The sequence below is a fragment of the Callorhinus ursinus genome, unplaced genomic scaffold, assembly GCF_003265705.2.
Source record: "Callorhinus ursinus isolate GAN/ISIS: 27379988/994484 unplaced genomic scaffold, GSC_fseal_2.0 scaffold12, whole genome shotgun sequence".
Taxonomy (NCBI): domain Eukaryota; kingdom Metazoa; phylum Chordata; class Mammalia; order Carnivora; family Otariidae; genus Callorhinus; species Callorhinus ursinus.
The window spans coordinates 42409570-42417612 of NW_027397074.1; the positions used below are offsets into that span (position 1 = coordinate 42409570).

Below are 8043 nucleotides of genomic sequence, written 5' to 3' on the forward strand. Positions count from 1 at the left end.
GAAAGAAACGCTCAGACAAGGCAATGAGACAAGGCAAATGAGTACCTTGCTTCCTTCTGCCTTAAGCATGCAGGCAAGCAGGCTGAATCACCCCTCCCATGTTTCCACTTACCCTCCCTCCGGTGCTCAGTTTTCTCACTCTTGGTTTCCCCCTGCCAGAGAGCCATCTCTGACCCCGTTTCATTACGCAAACATTTTCTGGTTTGCGTGTCTTCAACACACTTATGGGAAAAGGACCCTACTTACTGGAGGGTTTGTACCCTTGCCATGGCCTGCCTCCCCCACTAGCATGTAAGTGCCTCAAAGGCAGAGACACACCAGGCAGACCCACCATTCTGTCTTTAGCACAGAGCATAGGACCTGGTATGGGGCGGCGGGGGGGGGGGGGGGGGGGGGCGGCGCTTTCATTTGCGGAGTGAATTACCCACCCTAGAAGATCGTGAGCTTGAAGCACTGTGGGTGTTTCTAGTATCTGCCCAGACCACGTCATTTTGAGCCAACAGCTTTAAAAAGACCGTGTAAGCATCCTATGCTTGAGCTTTACTCAAAGACCAGCATTTTCCAGGATGAAAGGATGTAGGAGATCAGTTGGGCCAACCCTTCACCTTACAGAGGAGAGAACCTAGTCCCACAGGGATTGAGAGACTCACTCATCCAAGGTTATCCAGTGCTTAGCAGAGGCAGAAATACCTCCAGGACCTGGGCTTCTGGCAGCGGCTGGCTCTGGCTCTTTCTCAGATGTGCTCTATCTCCAAAAATAAGCTCTCCGGCCAATGAATTCTAGAAGAGCTTGACTTTCACATTCCGGTCTAAAAGGCACTTCCTATAATTTTCCCATCTTTAGAAATTATGTTTAGGGGACATCTGGGCAAGACAATTAGTCCTCGATTCATAATAGATAAGGTTTACATTTTTTTAAAGATTTTATTTGTTTGAGAGAGAGAGAATGAGAGATAGGGAGCACGAGAGGGAAGAGGGTCAGAGGGAGAAGCAGACTCCCCGCCGAGCAGAGAGCCCGACGCGGAACTCGATCCCGGGACTCCAGGATCATGACCCGAGCCGAAGGCAGTCACTTAACCGACTGAGCCATCCAGGCGCCCGATAAGGTTTACATTTTTAATAACGGAATTAGAACTTCAGGGAAACTTTATAACTGCACTATGAGCCCACCACCCTTAGGTTTTATAATAACCCAAGATTACTCGCCCAGTGACTTTACACACTTTGGAAGAAGCACAAGATGTGGAAACAGACATGGTGAACAGAAGGACGCATGTTCAGTGGGAGTCTGATCTGCAGTCTTTCTGGAGCCGTAAAAACCTGCGGTTATTTGGTAGCTTCTGTGAAACCGGACTGACACATCGCTTATTTCCTTTAAAAAAACATGAAGTGGAATTAATTTATTTTCATTTTAAGGCTTGGAAGCACTCCTTGAATGAACCAGAGATGCCCTGGAGAATGAACTACAAAGAATAAGAATCACTGAATAAGAAGCTGAAACCCAGTAGGTAAGACTGAGTACATATCAATCCACATTCAGGCACGACTTTTAACATGACTCACAAAGTCATTTGTGGCCCTTAAATAAACTAATAGTGATAGAGAAGAAAAAGCTATTCAGGAAACACTGGTGCAGCCTGCTGTTTTCAGAAAAAAAGGGAAGATGTGAGTCCAATTCCTTGCCATCCTTGGCATTAGTACTCCGAGTAAACACAATTGTCTACAAAAATGATATCATTTCTCTGAATGCCATCTGTTTATCCACTGTCCTGAATAAAATGCATAGCAAAGGTAAAGAAAAGCATGGTTCATAATATGGGGCAGAATCTTTGAAAAAGAGGAAATATGGAAAGCTTTCTTTCAACATCAAATCAATATCTCATTTTCTTAGTGATTAGAGCATCCCACTCTTAATGTTTTAATTGATATATGATCCCAATCTTTTAGTTACTCTCTGTCTTTCCAAAGCAGGATCATTCTAGTGTCAGTTGGTCATTGTATGGTTACTCCCTGTGTGAGGTCAGTGGGACATGCGCAGATGAAAACTCTGTGTTAGGTATCTCAAAATCAGGATCCAGAAGTATTTTTTTCATTCTTTTAGGCTAACAAGTAATGACAGGTATTCAAAGCATCACACTGTCAACACCGTGATTTCTGCTGTCGCCTGCATCATAATCTGTTTCTTAGTAACTCTTGGTCTGAGCAGCAATAATAGAATTAATTATACTTCATTTTGCTGCCTTTAACAGTATTGACCAAATTTAAGAACAAATGAGAAGTGCTTATCAAGCTTGAAGAAAATAATCCATCAGTGGCACAATTTAAATTCTCTGCAGTTCTCTTATTAATCAAAGTAACACTTACTATCCTATCTCCACTTCCCATTAACAGTCATTAAGCCCTGCTGCTGATTGAAGCAATTTCTTTAGGGATCTCAACCTCATTTTTAAGAGAACCTTCTTTAGTGGAAAACAATATCATATAAGCGTGGCAACTTAAAAGAGAGGAAGAAGGTTCTTCAATCATGTTCTGACCTTGATATTTTTCAACGGTGTGAGTTCAAAAAAGTACACAACTGTGAGTCTGGAAAGTTTGGAAGTAAAGGGACTATTGTTGCCTCGGCGCCTGAGGGAGGTGCGAATTGAACAGGCAAGGCATGAACTTGGCTCTGACCCCTTGCCAGCCTTTCCGAAGCACGATGGCCCCTGTTTTAGTCTTTCACTCACCGCGTTGGAGGCATCTCAGAAACACGGAACACCCGAGAAGGGTTCCCAGGGACACCTCCGTTTTGACTTGTGGCTCTGAGTAGGCGCGGGGTGGCCGGGGAAGAGCAGGAGAGACGGGGCTGGGAGACTTGACTCTGGGGCAGCACTCGATACTTCTAATCCAGGGGACCTTGAGCAACCCAGCTCATCTTTCTGTCTCCATTTTCCCCTGAAATGGAAATAACATATCATCCGCTAGGCTTATCTCTCCAAATTGTGCAAAGCGTACGAGAAAATGTATGCGGAAGTCTTTTGAGGTTGTTAAATTCTATGCAGAGGTGAACTCATGGAGCCCTAGAAGTCATGGACAGAGTTTCATTTAACTCTGGTGCCCAGGCCCTTGCTCAATGCTGAGACATAGCAGGTGCCTGATAAGCGTTGAACTACTGCTAAAGAAGCCCTATTTCTAAACACGAGAATAACATAATAGCGCGGAGTAATGTAATTTTTCAAAACTACCTGTCATAGTGTAGAGTGGAGGGGCTGTGGATGGACAAAGCAGAGCTCTAGGGCATAGAGAAAAAGCCAAAACATTACTAAAATCCAGGGAATTTGGAGGGCGATGTCTGTGAGGCTAACAAGAGTTCTGTGATCAGTATAACGGAAGAGATGGTGACCTTCAGAGGAAAATGCCCAGAGAATGTCGGTGATTGGTAAGGAAAAGCAATACGTGCCAGCCAGTTTGGTCATGCTAGGGAAGATGTTAGTGTTTGGACTGTCTCCTCGGCAAGTGCCCACTGCCTTCTGCCCCTTGAGGTTTAATGTCAGTGCCACTGACAGCTCAGCTGTGGGAACCCGGCTGTTAAGAGTCAAGTGACCAAGTTGAATGCAAAGCAACCAGAAATCAGGACGGGGGATGGACTTGGGAATAGGCTCTGGGACTGTATTTTACCTGCAGCTCCAGAGTACTGTGTCAAGACATCTGATATTCTGGAATCTCACCTCCTTCTTTGCATAATCCCTTGGAAACCAGTGTCTCCTTTTGGTTAATAATTGTAATTCACCATAGTCTTAATCTTTACAAAAGCCAAATACAACATGGCACTTGTTGTACAATTTTAAGGCAGTAAATCACTCAGTATTCATCCTGCTCAATGTTATCAATGAGGAAACAGGCTCGGAGAAGTCCAGTGGGGTGCCTGAGGCCACCCCGCCAGCCACGATTGGCCATCTTTAGCTCATTCAGAAGTGACCTCGCTCCTTTGTGCAGCCCTCTGAGATGTGTTGGGAAGCTCTTCTCTTCCCCCCGCTCCCCACCCCCCCCAACCAGGAGACTTTATTCCTACGGAGGAGACCCAGAGAGACCTCTCAGGAAGGACTTCAGCACGCCTGTCCCCATATGTCTATGCTTTAAACACGGAACCCTTTGCTTTGGGTTGACTCAAAAGTCAAGGTTTCAGAGATTGGACAGGTGAGATAGATCCATCATTTTCGTAATGGTCCAGGTCCCAGGACAGATAAATCAAGACCTGGATTTGAATTTGCTTGGCCAGCATAGACGTGAAGACGCCCTTCAATAGGCTCTTGGGCCTGATGTATAAAGACAATTGTCTAATCAATGAAGAGATAGAACCACCTCAAATTCTGATGACCACTGATGTCTCCAGCTGCAAACCCTGCCCTGCTCCGGAGATGTTCCTGGAGGCTAGAAGAGAGCAGAGTTCGGCGGGCAGTGAATTCTCTTTCCTTGAAGAGATGAAGGGCACCATCCACCACTTAATCTCTGAGAAGACATTAAATGTATGATTCCCATCTCTAAGAAACGAAACACTGAGCTGAATTTTTGGATCAATGGAATACCTACTCCTGCTAAAGCACTTAAAAAGGAAAACATCTACAAAATGTCCCATTAGGCTGACAAATTTATAACACTACGAAAAGTGTGCTAGCAGTTTCAAGGCCGAATAGAGTATTGTGTTTAAAGAGTTTGAATGGATTTGAGTTCCACAATATTTCATCTACATGAACAAGTGCAGCTATCCCATCTCTTTCCAATATTCCCCACATTTACTTTTAACTAGGCGTATGTACGCCATGACAGAATATGGACAGCATCTTAAAAAATAAGTTGTAAAATGAATGATATTAAATGGACTTTCACAGCGTGAAGACATGGAAATATATTCTCATCTTGATGTGTGGGGCCGTACAGACATAAATGCCATTAGCATTAATGGTAATTATGTGCGTAAATCCCCATGCTCAGGATAAGAATATGCCCCTTAGTTTGCAAGTACAATGACGGGCTCATTTTTGAGATTAGAAACAGCTGAGGCTTCCTTCCCCCGCCCCCACCCCCTCACCCCCGCAAAGGGGAGACATCCGCAGAGTGGCTCAGAGCATAAAATCGGATTGGCCACTTTGACAAAACGTGCGATTCAAGCACTTGACAATTCTTTCACCTCGGAAAAGCTGAAGATGTAGGGGAAAGTCTCAAACTGGAGCCTGAGTTTTCTAGTAATTTATGCTAGAGCATTCAGAGTTTCCTGTCACCTGCCAGGGTGGCTACACCACAGGAGCTCTGCGCTCTTGTAATAAACTCGTTTTATTATGGACTGATAACTATTGAGAATAATATTTTTCAGTCAACCCAGAAAGGACTGTCTAGCTTACAAGAGAAATTTGCAGAAAGTAAGCAAATTCAGCATCCTGTTCACCAAAGCCAATGTATTCTAATCTTATTAAAACAGGCAGGCAGATGACAGTGCCAGGGAAAAGGTGCACATCTTCTCTTCTTAGTTCTTCAATTAAGAAGGCAGCGTGACCCCAGTGTTCGGTGAGGCCTCACCTTACACAGTGGGAAAACAAAAAAGTCCTCTTGGCCAAAAAGCCAGAAGACATTATAACACAGAGGGCTGCCTGCTTTATAACTTTACAAACACTTCATCAGGGTGAGATGGGAAAAAGAGACACATGTAATTAAAATATACTAAAAAAACAAGCCATTGTGGCTTTCAATTACAATGGAACGAAGAAGCAACCATATTATTTTTACAAACTATTTTCACTTAGCACAGTTCAGATGGAATTATTGCCATGACCTTTTAAAAATGTGAAAGAGTGAATCAATACCCTTTCAGAGGCAAGATTGCAGGAGCCGAATTGGCTGTGCTCTAATAGTGTGTATTTCTGCATCAGAAGGCAGTTGAAACCTAATTATCGTCCATCACATACAAGGTAGCTCCACGTCCTGATGAGTCCGGGCGGGCAGCAGCGAGCGCGGGAGGGTCTGTGCGTGCGGGTCTTCGAGGAGGAGGAGCACGTGGGGTGCAGGGGCCGGGGGATCCAGGAAGCCCTAGGCCAGTGGAGTAAGGCTTACAGGTGAGTTATAGGGACTGTCACTCATTTACAATAACTAACACCGGCCTGGCTGAAACAGCCGCCTGTAAATGATGTATGAGTGGCCGGCAGCCTGCCATCCCCCCACAGACCTTGCAGCCAAGAAGCACATTTTATTGTCGAGGTCATCGGAATGCTTACTTGGATACATGCCATATATTATTAAAAAATAACAAAACAGCCAATCAGCAACATTTCTTAAGGCTCAAGGGCAAAATAGCCAACCTGCTTTTAGAAAATAGGAAACAAGCATCCAAGATCTGTTTTAGCAGGTGATTTTTTTAATTGCTTCTCTCCACATAGAAAGAAACAGAACTGTGGAGAGGCCTGAGGCAAGCGATTCGATGTCAGATGGAGAGAATACATTCAGATATTCACTTTTCCCAGGCTGTTTTATCCATGATGCCAGCACCAAAAATAAACTTCTCTTCATCAACAACAACGACAGCCCCAACTGCTACACTCCGTGCTGGCGATACGTTTCCAGGCTGTGAAAGCCACAGAAACCAGTTAGCAAGGCAAGGGAGTGAGGATCTCTGGTTTGAGTCTTCTATTCGATTCCATCTTTTTGGAATCTGCCTGAGAATACCAAACTGATCCGATGTCCAGTGACCAAAAAAAAAAAAAAAAAAAAAAAAATTCTTTTTTTTTTTTGCAATCAATCTTTCTATACACCATGAGAAGGCCGTAGCAGCTTTTAATTTTATTCAATTGCCTATGTACAGTTAGATGTTTCAACAGCATTTCAACACAAGGAACACGCAACATTTTCAAACGTTAGAGATATTACGCTGTGAAGAAGTGCTTGACAACATCTTGCAACTTTTCTTTAAAGCCAAAAAAATCTATTCTGTAGCCATACAATTTCAAATATTGTCCCGTCTAGTTTGGTGTTGAAAATCTCTGTGATAATCAGCTTGCACCATCTTGTTCCACTAGCTTCACTTGCTCCCACAGAAATGAAGGATTCGGCATATTTGTTAACATTATATAGTAATTGGACCATCTTTTGTTCAATGCTCTTAATGTTCCTAGAATAAAAACATTAAAAATGCACTAAAAAAAAAACAAACACAGGAATACTCATTACACACAAGCAATAGTTTTTAATTTAGAAAAAGAGCCTAATTGAAATTACATTTGTTATGCAGAGACTACCAATAATTATCTTGGCTTTAAATATGCAAACACGAAGATTCTTTTGGAATTGACAACTCTTTTCAAAAGTGGCTACTAACTCCTTGAATTCAGTGATCCAGGCACTGGGCTGTGAAAGCAAGTGGTCCCCAGGTATACCAGATGGCCTTCCAGAGCTGCCACGATAGAACACGTGCCAGCTTAGTGACCGGAGGGTTCCATGAGATTCTTGTCCTAGGAGTATGTCACCGTGCTTGTCCCAATCATGCCACTTCAACCACAGAACTCCCGAGTGGGCAAATCCTCTCCCCACAGAGTGGTGACATGCCATCATATTAGCCTCTGGCCTCCTAACATTGAAAGTGAGAGAACAAGGGTGAAACAAGATGGTTTCTATGGTGAAACAAGAACGGGCCATTGAAATCCTGCCCTTGCTATTACTTGAGCGATTTTGAAAAGTAGACCACCATTGCTGAAAGCAGTGACTTATGGGTAAAGAGGGACTCCTACAGGATTCCGTAACCCACTTGTTGGGCTCCAAAACAGCATGTAAGAGCCTCTGTCTTAAATAGCTCATGGCCAAAGGCAATTTTAACACCTCTTCTGTATGATACATGATGCTATTGTGATTGATGCGACCCCAGGATCTGCCGTACGGTAGCCACTCCAAGTCCTCTTTAACAGGAAGCTTCTCAATATACTGATTTCTAATGTCCCACAAGTGCTATAAAGTGATTGCTGTTGACCATTGTCTTGTTTTAATGTCCCCTAAATAATAATAAACTTTAATGTTAAAAAAGTC

The 8043-nt window shown here is 43.5% G+C and overlaps 1 long non-coding RNA gene across 1 annotated transcript; it reads right to left on the reverse strand.

The window, feature by feature from the left end:
• Positions 1-1102: 1102 nt before the first annotated feature.
• On the reverse strand, positions 1103-3991 carry LOC112825010 (uncharacterized). Its single transcript, XR_003208593.2, has 2 exons — positions 2727-3991; positions 1103-1372 (listed from the first exon to the last, which is right to left on the reverse strand). It is a non-coding gene; the product is annotated as an uncharacterized lncRNA (long non-coding RNA).
• Between the last annotated feature and the right edge of the window lie 4052 nt (positions 3992-8043).